The sequence below is a fragment of the Camellia sinensis genome, chromosome 11 (genome assembly GCF_055761805.1).
Source record: "Camellia sinensis isolate YWXY chromosome 11, ASM5576180v1, whole genome shotgun sequence".
In the NCBI taxonomy this organism is placed as follows: domain Eukaryota; kingdom Viridiplantae; phylum Streptophyta; class Magnoliopsida; order Ericales; family Theaceae; genus Camellia; species Camellia sinensis.
Genome location: NC_138971.1, coordinates 7,336,830 through 7,350,495, shown reverse-complemented (window position 1 = coordinate 7,350,495; position 13,666 = coordinate 7,336,830).

Sequence of the window (13,666 nt, the reverse complement as noted above, 5' to 3'; positions counted from 1 at the left end):
TAAATGGTGAACTTCAAAATATTTATGATTATAATGGGTTTTGATTTTGGTTTTAATTTCATCTCTATAAAATTAAAGTTAGTTAAGAAAGAGAAAAGTTCAAATTCGGACAATTATTGTGCTCCAGTTTTAATTTATCATTTTCATGTGATTGTTAAAAAACATCTATTCTAAATGCTGGGTTGACTCATAAAATGTGAGTTTGATTATGGGTTTCTCAAAGAATGTAGAGAGAGAGAGAGAGGTTATTTGAGACTTGGTTTGTGATTAGTGCTCTGTGTTGTACAGATGATAAATATTTTTCATATAATTTTTTTTGAATATCTAGAGTTCCTAATTGAAAGAAAAATTTCAAAGACTTGGCATTTTAACATTTATGTGTAATATGGCAAGAGAGTTGATGTTTTTTTTTTTTTTTTGGCACATTTTTAAAGAGTATAGTATTCTATGTTGTATTTCAAGTATTTAACTTAACCCAAGTATTTAACATAATCCGTTTTGCTTTGAATCAAATTCACCAAGTATCTAACTTAACCCACAAAAATATATTTAACATTTTATTATAAATAAAATGTAAAAAATTGTACCATTCAAATGTAGTATATTTGTTGTGTGATTTTAAAACGAAAGGGACTGTTTTGTTCATTTATTTTTTTTTTTTTTGAATATCTAGAGTTCCTAATTAAAAGAAAAATTTAAAGGACTTGGCATTTTAACATTTATGTGTAATATGGCAAGAGAGTTTATGTTTCTTTTTTCTTTTTTCTTTTTCTTTTTTTTTTTTGCACCTTTTTAAGGGAGTATAATATTCTATGTTGCATTTCAAAAATTTTGGTCAATGCATATGTGTGTATTACTTTAGTTGCTTGATGAAATAATTATTCATTATTGCTTATAAAATGGCTTTCTTATCTGGTGAATTTTTTTTTTTTCCTGCATAAATTTATTTTGGACTTTCCAAGTCATAAATGGTAAACTTCAAAATATTTACGATTATAATGGGTTTTGACTTTGGTTTTAATTTCATCTCTATAAAATTAAATTCAGTTAAGAAAGAGAAAAGTTCAAATTTGGACAATTATTATGCTCCGGTTTTAATTTATCATTTTAATGTGATTGTTAAAAAACAACTATTCTAAACGCTGGGTTGACTCAGAAAATGTGAGTTTGATTATGGGTTTCTCAAAGAATGTAGAGAGAGAGGCTATTTGGGACTTGGTTTGTGGTTAGTGCTCTGTGTTGTTCAAATTAGTCAGATAGGGAAAAAACTGTTTGTTTGGAGCTATTTAAAAAGAAAGTAAGAGTGATTCTTGCAACAAAAAATTTAAGCTCACACTCAAAAAAAATCATTTAACATTTTATTTGTTGTGTAATATATTTATTTAGTTGTACCATTCAAATGTAATATATTTGCTGTGTGATTTTAATGTACAAATGATAAATATTTTTCATATAATTTTTTTTTGAACATCTAGAGTTCCTGATTAAAAGAAAAATTTCAGAGACTTAGCATTTTAACATTTATGTGTAATATGGCAAGAGAGTTTATGTGTTTTTTTTTTTTTTGGACACCTTTTTAAGGGAGTATAATATTCTATGTTGTATTTCAAAAATTCTGGTGAATGTATATGTGTGTGTATTACTTTAGTTGCCTTTATGAAATAATTATTCATTATTGCTTATAAAATGGCTTTGTTCCATGGTGAAATTTTTTTTTTATTTTTTATTTTTGGGCATAAATTTATGTTTCGACTTTCCAAGTCATACATGGTGAACTTCAAAATATTTATGATTATAATGGATTTCGATTTTGGTTTTAATTTCATCACTATAAAATTGAAGTCAATTAACAAAGAGAAAAGTTTGAATTTGGACAACTATTGTACTCCAATTTTAATTTATCATTTTAATGTGATTGTTAAAAAGCATCTATTCTAAACGCTGGGTTGACTTAGAAAATGTAAGTTTCATTATGGGTTTCTCAAAGAATGTAGAGAGAGAGAGGTTATTTGGGACTTGGTTTGTGGTTAGTGCTCTGTGTTGTATAAATTAGTCTGATACGGAAGGAACTGTTTGCTTGGAACTATTTAGAAAGAAATTAAGGATGATTTATTTAGTTGATCTTCCTGCAACAAAAAAATTAAACTCACACTCAAAAAAAAATATTTAACATTTTATTTATTTTGTTGTACCATTCAAATGTAATATATTTGTTGTGTGATTTTGATTTTAATTTCATTTCTATAAAATTGAAGTCAGTTAACAAAGAAAAAAGTTCAAATTTAGACGATTATATTGTGCTCCAGTTTTAATTTATCATTTTAATGTGATTGTTAAAAAACATCTATTCTAAATGCTGGGTTGACTCAGAAAATGTGAGTTTGATTATGGGTTTCGCAAAAAATGTAGAGAGAGAGAGGGAGAGAGAGACATAGAGAGGGGGAAGGGATTGTTTGTTTGGAGCTATTTAAAAAGAAAATAAGGGTGATTTATTTAGTTGATCTTCCCGCAACAAAAAAATTAAATTAACACTCAAAAAAATTTATTTAACATTTTATTTGCTGTGTAATATATTTATTAAGATTAGGGGAAGTTGTTATTTTATTTGAGTTTTGTAGAGCGTGTAATGCAAGCAAAATTGTTATAAGTTCTTTAAGAAGAAAAATGTTTCAGTATCTTTATCAAAAAATGACACAAACTTCATAAATTTCAACATAATACGTATAAATTATAACTGCATTTCATCTTAAAATTATTTACATCGTGCCTTTAGGCACGGGCATACGCTAGTATATATACACGTGATAAAAGTTTTTAAAATGAGATTGGTGAACTCTTGGAATGTGAGTCGGTGTTATGGTCTCAACGAGCCCATGCTAATTGGCTTCGAGATGGGGAACGAAATACTGGTTTTTTCCATGCCAAGGCTTCCCAAAGACACAAGAAGAAGATGATTACGAGCATTGAGGCAACCAATGGATCTTGGGTGGCCGAGCACCACGATATCGAAAGAGAGGCTATGGGTTATTTTCATGACATGTTTACTAGTTCTAGTCCTACTATTTCAAAGGAAGTGCTTAGTTCTATTGATGCGAGGTGACACCTGCGATGAACTTGGAGTTGAGTAAGTCGTTTACGAAGGATAAAGTCCGTCAAGCTTTGTTCCAAATGCATCCTACGAAGTCACCAAGATTGAATGGTAAGCCTGCACTTTTTTTCAAAAATTCTGGGGTATTGTTGGGAAGTAGGTGTGTTCTGCAATTTTGGTTATTTTGAATGGTGGTCAAGAATTGCATCATTGAATAGTACTTTCATTTTCCTCATGCCAAAGGTTAAAAATCCGAAAAGGTTTGCCCAATTCCGTCCAATTAGTCTTTGTAATGTGATATACAAAGTTGTGTCTAAGGTTTTGGCAAATTGGTTAAAAGCTCCCTTTGATTATCTCGAAAAATCAGGGTGCTTTTTTTTTGTATAAATTATGCAATTAAATAAAACAAATAGATTCATATTTAATCAGTTAAATTACGGAACATGAAATATGATTAATAGAAACACATATGGAACCAAAATAATGAAAGACAATGAATCAAACGGAAACCTGTGTGGTACCACAGTCCCCTTAAAACAGATTAGCCACATCACCATGGGTGCTGGAGGTACGTCAACTTCTGTCTCCCGAGATACGACAGTTTCGGGATACGACAGTTTAGATCGGCTAACGCAGAAGCACCTTCTGTTAACTTTGGCGAACCGACAATAGCAGCACTCTCTCACACAGGAAGAATAAAAATTCTAGAGGAAAATTTTGAACACAAAGGGAGAGCAAACTTTCTAGTGTAGAAGAAAGAAGAAGAGGGTCTCCTTTTATACACAGAGAGGGAGAGAGGAAAAGGCTCCTGTAACAAATGCAGGTTTTAATTTTACAAAACTCCCAAGACATAAATTGCAAAATTGATGGCTTTAATCCATCATGAATACAAAGGAGTTACCAAGTTTTAATTCTACAACCACCTTTCTCAACACCTCTTTCATGAGGTCAACTTAATGAGTCAATTTCTCATTCAAATCTTAATAGTTTTTGGTTATTCTCTTTGTGGTGTAAAGATCTTGTTACAAAGAATCTAAACTCATATAATTTCACCTCTACCAATGGTTGAGACCTACTTTAATTTCACATTAAAGTCATCATAAAACCATTTTTCCAACAATCCCTCACATGAATAAAAATTGACCAAATAAAGAAAACGGACAACGTTTACAACAAAGACTCGGAGAGAGAGCACACAGACTAACCCTGCATCAGAAAAGGTACTTGTTGGCCTTAAACCTTTCGTAGTAAAAGTCTATCAGATTAACTAGCTGACTAATGAACGTGATGTCATGAACTGTCTTGCTGTTTGTGTAAACCGAGACAATAGACTTCACATATGAGTTAGTCTAACCATTGTTCTTGTTCTCACTGGTGTGTCCGGTATGGGCTTAAAACACTAGCATGGTTCAGTGAGTAGTTTTAAAGAATTCAGCCTTTACCAATTCTTAAAGAAACGGCCCCACTTCGCACTCACATAGGTGACCTATATAAGGTATCTCATTATACCACAGTTGATTAGTCATATCACTTAGGTCATTAAAAGCATTAGCTTAACCTTCCACCTCCACCAGGTATCATTGTACAAAGGAATGGGCAAGACGATTTACCTCTTCAGTGACTCACCCGTTACACGAAATTAGGTTGTCCTTTTGAACCTAGATCTTGGGATCTCCAGTCAACTAGGTTGGGTTTTCTATTCCGGTAACATTATTAAAGGCCTTAACCTCATTCCTCTTGACGACGTTTCTACTAACTCTTGAGTTAACCCTTTGGTTAGCGAATCCACAATGTTGTCCTTAGACATTACATAGTCTAGAGGGACAACTCCATTAGTTGTCGTATGGAATTATGTCTACGACAGATATACGTAGATTTTCCATCATACATATTACTCTGTGCCCATCCAATCGTCTATTGGCTATCACAATGAATACCGATAGTAGGCATAGGTTTCGACCAACGTGGAATATCCTTAATGAACTAGCGAAGCCATTCAGCTTCTTCGGTTTCTTTATCCAAAGCAATAAATTCAGATTCCATGGTTGATCTCGATATACACGTTTGCTTGGATGATTTCCAAAACACAGATGCCCCTCTGAGGGTAAACACGTAACCACTAGTGGATTTGGAGTCCTTTATATCAGATATCCAATTAGTGTCATTATACCCTTCTAGTACCACCGGGTATCTGGTATAATGCAGCCCATAATCTCGAGTGTCGCGTAGATAACCTAATACACACATAATGCCCCTCTAATGAGTAGCATTTAGATTACTCGTATATCTACTAAGTCTGCTAACAGAGTAGGCTATATCTGACCTTGTACAACTAATCAGATACATCAAACTTTCAATGACCCGAGAATATTCTAGCTGAGAGACCCTCTCATCATTATTCTTGGTCAATGTAGACTTACGTCTACCAGTGTCCTAGACACGGTTGTATTTGATTTACCAAATTTCTCAAGTATTTTCTCAACATAGTGAGACTAAGAAAATACAATACCACTAGATGTTTTGGTAATCTTAATACCCAGAATTATATCTGCAAGGCCTATATCTTTCATGTCAAACTTAGACTTTAACAATCTCTTGGTAGTTCTAATCATCGCATCATTATTACCAACAATGAGTATGTCATCAACGTATAGACACAAAATGACATAACCTCTGTTAGTGTCTTTGACATATACGCATTTGTCACACTCATTGATTTTGAACCCATTTGATAGCATAGCATTGTCAAACTTCTCATGCTATTGTTTAGGAGCTTACAGACTTTCTTATTTTGTCTTGGAGCTGAAAACCCTCAAGTTGCTCTATGTAGATTTCTTTATTCAAATCTCCATTTAAGAAAGCTGTCTTTATATCCATCTGATGTATCTCCAGACCATGTAAAGATACTATCACAATCACCATGCAAACGGATGTAATCCTAGTAATAGGTGAATACGTATCAAAGTAATCCAGGCCTTTTTTATGCCTGTATCCTTTGATAACAAGCCTAGCTTTATACTTATCAATTGATCCATCTGCTTTCATCTTTCTTCTAAAGATTTACTTGCTTCCCAAGGCCTTACTGCCTAGGGGTAGATTAACCAACTCCCAAGTATGGTTCTGTAAGACAGAGTCAATCTCACTCTTAATTGCTTCTTTCCACAAAAGACTTTCAGATGAAGTCACATCTTAATGGAAAGTTCAAGGTTCTCCCTCTAACATATAAGTCAAGAAGTCCAGACCAAAGGACTTTGCGGTCCTAGCCCTTTTACTCCTTCTTGGCTCATCTACTTCCTTAACTTGATCATTTATGTGATCATTGTCACCTTTAACCTCTTTCATGGAACTCAAAACCTCGTTTTGGATACGACAAGGAAGTGCATTTTCAAAGAAAGATGCATTTCTGGATTCCATGATAGTATTCTTGTGTATATTTGGAATAGCAAACTTAAACACAAGAAATCTATATGCACTGCTATATTGTGCATAACCGTTGAATACAAAGTCAAAAGGTTTTTAGGCTTATCCTAACCCTCTTGGGTTTAGGTATTCCTACCTTTTGCATGACACCCTCACAGTTGTAGAATTTATACAAAGGTTTTTGGCCTTTTCAAAAAATTCATACAGGGTCTTTAAACAATTCCTTGTGTCACAATGATTATGAAACTCTCAAAATCATATCATACTAAATACATTCTCAGAATATCATTAACCGAATTAGGCACCCAAACATATTTGGTTCAACCTATCACTCTAAAGCCAATAGTCTTACTATTAGGAAACACAAACCCAGTGTTCAATAGTCTAATATTTGGAACTTCATAACATGACCAGTAGTCTTATCACTAGGAATCACTAATTTCTCAGCATGTGGTCAATAAACTTTCTACTACTAGGAATCACAGTGTTTTAACCTGTGATCAGTAGTCACTTTATTACTAGGAATCACAACGTCCTGACACAATAGACTCTTTCATTACTAGGAATCATCATGTCTTGACATATGATCAGTAGCCTCTCCACTACGAGGAACCATCATGTCTTGACATGCGATCAGTAATCTATTCACTACTAGGAACCACAATCTCATAACTGTGTAGCCAGTGGTCTAACACCTCCTAGGAACCACCAGCTTTCTATCTCTGTGATCAGTGATATTATACTCACCAGGAGCCACCAATTTAAGAATATATTTGGAATTTAAAAATTCAAAAATATATTCACCCACCCTAACGGATTGTCTCATCTTTGCTTTCAAACAAAGTCACATAGCAATCATATATGTTATAATTGACACAAGGATAACATACTAATCGCCTCTGATTAATTCAAAGATATTATCATGCAATCTTATGATTTGCTTTAATCACACTTAATTTCTCTAGATTTTCCTTTAAGAACCTCACAAGGCTTAAGGTTGGCAGGTGGAACAACATTTCTATTGTCACCTCTTGAAGCCATTTTTAAAAAATCACAATAAAATTTCACTATTCTGTTTTTCCAGACACTAAACTTAACACTAGAAAATCCAAAGTTTGAAATTTAATTCAAAACTAATCTCACCACTTACCTTAGAATCGAACATGGTCAGGAAAGTTTCCAGGAAGACTAGGGGGGTCACACTGGTCTCACTTAAAACCCAGTTAACCTTAGACAAAACTTTCAAGAGGATATTGACTCCTAGTCCATTAGAAACAAATTTATAATTAAGTTTTCCATGGGATAAACCAGGTTAAAACAAACCAATTCTCACGCAAATAAAATTTGGTACCAAAATTTCACCACTCATAAAAGTTAACCAGTACTCCCAAAACTAAGCTCATTATTTCTGAATAAAATCAGAAATATTTTAGCTAATGCTAAAATTTGGTTTCTTTTCTCAAAACCAAAACACTTTGGAAATAATCAGATTATAACCAAAGATTTTCTCCAAACTTGGTCTTTGGGAATAAAATGATTAAACCCAAAGACTTCCTCAAACCCCAAAGGTTTGAAACCAAATCCGTCTTAGCTGTCATTTCTGAACAAATAAGAAATACTTTTTAGCCAAGGCTAAACACTTTGGTTTCTATTACAGAAAACCAAACCAAGTTCCAAACTTACAAGCATTTTTAAAATTGCTAACCAAATTATAAGAAATGTAAAAAATTGCTACAACAATGATTAAGCAAATAAAATTCTTCTAACAATACAAGCAAATAAAACTTACTTTTACACTTAGGTAATTAACCACTACTAAACAAAAGCAAAAATTGCTTCAAATCATAAGAAATGAAACCAATCCAACAGAGGATTCTATTTAGTCCAAAAATCCTTTCTATACTTAGGCATTTTTGTTCAACAAAAAAGGTTAGTAGTTCAAAAATTTGTCCAATTCCAAATTTTATTCATTTGGTTTTGTATATGTTTTCCCATCCTCTTTCGCATAGGTATTCCTGTAAAGAAAGTTAGCAGAAACCACACCAAAATACACAACAAATAATCTAAAAAAACTGGAAAAATAATAAATTCATTTAATAGCTTATAACTCCCAAATAAATAACAAACTTTATAACTCTAAAAATTAAATTAAAATTTAAATGAAAGGAGTTATAGGAAATTATTACACAATAATCATATAAACAAATATAGCTAAGTTACAAAAAAATTATAACTCCAAAATTAAATTAAGATTAATTGTCATGAGTTATATGAATTTAAATCACAATAAACATGTAAACTTATAACTCCAAATAAATAAATTAATAGGCAAGAGTTACATATGAATTTAATCCACAATAAACATGTAAATAATTCTTGCAATTAAAATCATGCAAATTATTTTACAAATCTAGAATTTAAAACCATATTATAACATTAGAAACATGTACACCATGGTAGGAAATTAAATCCTAGACTCACAAAATTTAACTACACTGAAAAGCACTACTAGGACCAAACAACATAAAACAAGTATTTAATTTGCTAACCAAAATTAGAACATGAGCCTTGGTTTTATATATAAAACCAAATGGTCTTTTTGGAAAAATTAGCACCAGGTTCTCCAAACAAAACAGTAACACTTTTCCCATAATAAAAATAAATTTGATGACATGTATTATAGAAACCACAGCAGCATGCATATTGAGAGGGTAATTTATATGAAAATTGGGCCGAGCTGGGTAATGGGCCGTCATGGGCCACAATACGAAGGGCTGAGTAAAAAGGCTTTGAAGTTAGTCCGGTCCTAGAGCCCCGAAGCTAGTCCGGTCCGAAGGAGACTTGAAGTTAGTCCGGTCTAAAGACGTTTTGAAGTTAGTCCAGTCTCAGAGTTAGCCCGGTCATGGCGTATTGTGGTTAGAACGGTCAGAACCTTACTATTCGGTAGCTCGATCTAATCACACCATGGTTTGTACATGAGAGAACCGAGATAAGGTGTAGTGAAAGGAAGAACCAAACTAAGGATAGTTCGGCCTACTCTGCGGCTCAGCATAGCCATAATTACCTCGGTCCTATTAGAAACCTACCATGGTAGAACCATCTCACTTGGTTTAAGCACTGAGGGGGGTGTTGAAGGATAAGCATTATCTTTCAGAAGTATGAATCCTAAGAGGACTCTACATGGAGGAGTAAAAGTCCTACTAGGATTGTGCCACACGAAACTTATAAAAGCTCACAACATCAGCTATGGAGAGGTAACACAACTTTGTTTTCTGGATACACAGAGCTTTTGTCTATTTGTCAAGCTTACTGACTTAGGCATCGGAGAGGTTTCCGGCACACACCCGCCGGCTAGCTCACGTTTGTGTTTTTAGGGAGTAAAGCGACGACGTTTGGAGGAGCGCAGACTTGATCAACAGGATTATACGAGAAGGTTTATTTCTTTCTTGTACAATTGGCGCCGTCTATGGGAAAAACAGACAGGACAAAACCTCTTGATCGAGCTTTACCTCTTCAAGAACAATGGCACACAATGAAGAATTACCACAATCCGCCATCGACGGGCAAACACCAGATGGGGGTGCAAGACGTGAAGGACTACCTTCTATCCCACCCATGGCAGACTTGGAGCCCCAACGACATAACTCCAGGAGGGATACTAGGGGGAGGCGGACTAACAGCCCCCATCACTCTCGTTCACAAAGTCCTGACAGGCAAAGGCGGAGGATTGATCCTCAAGTTCTGGAGGACCGCGTGAAGAAGCAAGACGAATTAATAAGGAAGATGGCGGCGGACATGGAGACCTTGAAGCGCCAGATGAAGGGAAAAGGAGTGGCGATAGGAGAGGGGCGCAAAAACAAGACGCCCCCTCGCCGCTCAGAAGACCATAGAAGGTATTCCACACCATCACAAGTAGAGAGTAGAAGCCTCAGGACAGGTGATACTCAGTCTAGAACCTCCAGAACTCGTTACTCCAGGTCTGAGAGAACGAAATCATTGAGGTCTTACACAGAGGGAAGTACCTACCGACCCTCACACTCGCACCAAACATCATCCAAACAGACGGAGTTGCCCAGATCATCTGATTTGCGGATCATGCTGGAAGAAAAGGCACGATGGAAGGAGGACACCAGGGCGCGCGACCCACGCAGAGTTTCTGCCCTTCAACAATTGGCTCCTCGATCGCATGGAAGCGTCAAGGTTGGAATGCCATTACCACGCCCTGCCTACGAACCGACGGACAAAGCATTAGCGAGGCTGCAGACCTCGTCGTTCGTTCCAGCAATCGAAAACGCGCCCCTACCTTCAGGCTTCCTTCAGCCCAAATTCACCACATACGAGGGGAAGACGGACCCTTACATTCACCTAAGCCACTTCCGCCAGGTTATGGCGGTATATCGGCGAAACGAGGCTCTAATGTGCATCATCTTCCCGTTAAGCCTTGGCGATCTAGGCTTGACTTGGTTTGAAAAACTTCCAAAAGGTAGCACAGCCTCCTGGGCGCAATTGGCGGAGGCGTTTATCATAAGGTTCAGAACAAACACCAAAACCCTGGTGGAGATTGACCAGTTACTCTCCATCGACATGGGTGAAAAAGAGACACTAAGGTCCTACAATAGCTACTACTGGGAGACATTCAACCAGATTGGGGACTGCCCCACTAATCTCGCCATTGCACAATACAAAAGAGGCCTTCCAGTCGGGAATAGACTAAGGGACTCGATCACCATGACACCACCCCTCACCATGGAAGCTTTGATGGAAAGAGTGTATCAGCACATCAGGGTAGAAGAGGATGGCGCACGTGCCAAAACAAAATCTGGCGCGACCACAGCACCAGAATAGAAGACCTCAGCAAAGGTCAACGCGGTAGATCGACCGAACAGAAATGGACGTGGCAGACGAGACAACGGAGAGGACCAAGATAAAAGATGGTTGAGGGTCCGCACGACCATAACCACGGTATTCAAGAAACCAATCTACCGAATTCTGAGTGAAATAAGAGATGAGCCTTTCGTCAGATGGCCAGCCAAACTAGGGGAAGCATAGAAGGACTATGACGAAAGATCACGGTGCACCTTTCACAAAGAAAAGGGGCATCGCACTGAAAATTGCACGCCATTGAGACAGCACCTGGAGGAGTTAGTGGCAGCAAGGCACTTGGATAAATACATTGAAGGAGGGACGCAACCAGCCCCCCAGGACCATAATAACCCCAACGGGATGCCAGTCGACACCCCACCTCAAGGCATTATCAATGTGATACATGGAGTCTTTGAACCTGAGCGTGTATGCGAGCTCAGAGGATCAATCAAAAAGGCTAAACACTTAAGAGAGGTACTAAGTGCCCAATCTGCCATCAAGAAGGGAAAGACAGAGGCCATAAACGTCATGTCTTTTTCGGATAAAGACTTGGAACGGATATATTGCCCTCACAATGATGCCCTGGTCGTCACTTTCCGAGTCAAGGATTTTGACGTCAAGCGGATTCTGATTGACCAGGGTAGTTCATGTGAAATCATGTACTACGAAACATTTAAACAATTGAAGCTGCAAGACAAAGACTTGGCGTCTGCCGTATCTCCCCTAATTGGATTCAACTCCATGCCAGAATGGCCCGTCGGCAAAATAATTCTTCCAGTCATAGTAGGAAGCATGACGAAACAAGTGGAGTTCTGGGTATTGAAGGCCCCCTCCACTTACAACATCATCTTGGGCAGAACATGGCTGCATGCCATGCGATCGGTAGCGTCATCCTACCACCAAGTAATGCAGTTCCCCAACGATATCGGGGTAATTGAAGAAGTCTATGGAGATCAGATCATGTCGAAGCAATGCTTCGTCACGGTGAATGGCAGCCGCGCTGCCAAAGGATACGTTCATTCTGTGGAAGAACCTGAGAGCAATGAGCTATTCGCAGATGTCGGCAAAGCGGCTAATCAGAAAGCGATGGAGGACTTGGTAGAGGTAAGAATAGATGAAAAGAACCTGGATACGTTCTTTTTGCTCGGTTCATCGTTGTCCAGCACTGAGAGATTAGAAGTCTTGGAATTTTTAACCTCTAATATCGAAGTGTTTGCCTGGACACCATACGACATGCTAGGCATTGATCCCAACTTCATCTGTCACCAACTCAATGTCCACCCATCCGCTAGACCAATCATTCAACGCACCCGTAGATCGGCACTCCACCATGCCGAGATAGTGGCGGAAGAAGTAGGAAACCTGCTGGAGGCAGGAGCAATCAGAGAGGTGCACTACCCAAGATGGATCTCCATCACAGTTGTGGTGCCAAAGAAGAATGGCAAGTGGCGTGTCTGTGTCTGTGTCGACTACAAAACAGTCAACAAGGCATGTCCGAAAGACAGCTTTCCTCTACCACGGATAGATCAACTGGTAGACCTAACGGCGGGGCACAACCGACTTAGCTTTCTGGATACATACAGAGGCTACCACCAAATCGCCATGCATGAACCAGACCAGGAGGTCACATCCTTTACAACTCCAAGAGGACTGTACTGTTACAAGGTCATGCCTTTTGGCCTAAAGAACGCAGGGGCGACATTCCAACGGATGGCCACCAAGATGTTTGAACCGTTGTTAGGCAGAACAATGGAAGTTTACATCGACGACATGGTGGTCAAGAGCAAGGATGAGAATGACCATCTCAAGGACCTAGGCGAGATGTTTGAGATCCTGAAGATGCACAAGTTGCGCCTCAATGCGTCCAAGTGTGCATTCGGAGTAGGATCTGGCAAATTCCTGGGCTTCCTTGTGACCAACCGGGGTATAGAAGCAGACCCCTCCCAGATCAAAGCAATCCAGGATTTGGAGAGACCAAACTCAGTGAAAGAAGTACAGCATCTCACCAGCATGGCGGCTGCACTCAACCGATTCATCAGCTGGTCGTCAGACAGATTACAACCATTTTTTCAAGCATTAAAAGTCAAGTTCGAGTGGGACGAAGAATGCGACTGAGCTCTGGAAAGCTTAAAGGAATATATGGGTATGTTTGGTTTGAGTTTGGGAGATGAGTTTTAAAGATAAAAAGTACGAAAAGTTGTTTGGTTTGGTTTTTTTCAAAAGATGTTTTGAAAAATTATTTTGAGAGAGTGTTTTGAAAAAAGTGATTGATTTGATGTGTATGAGAAAGAGATT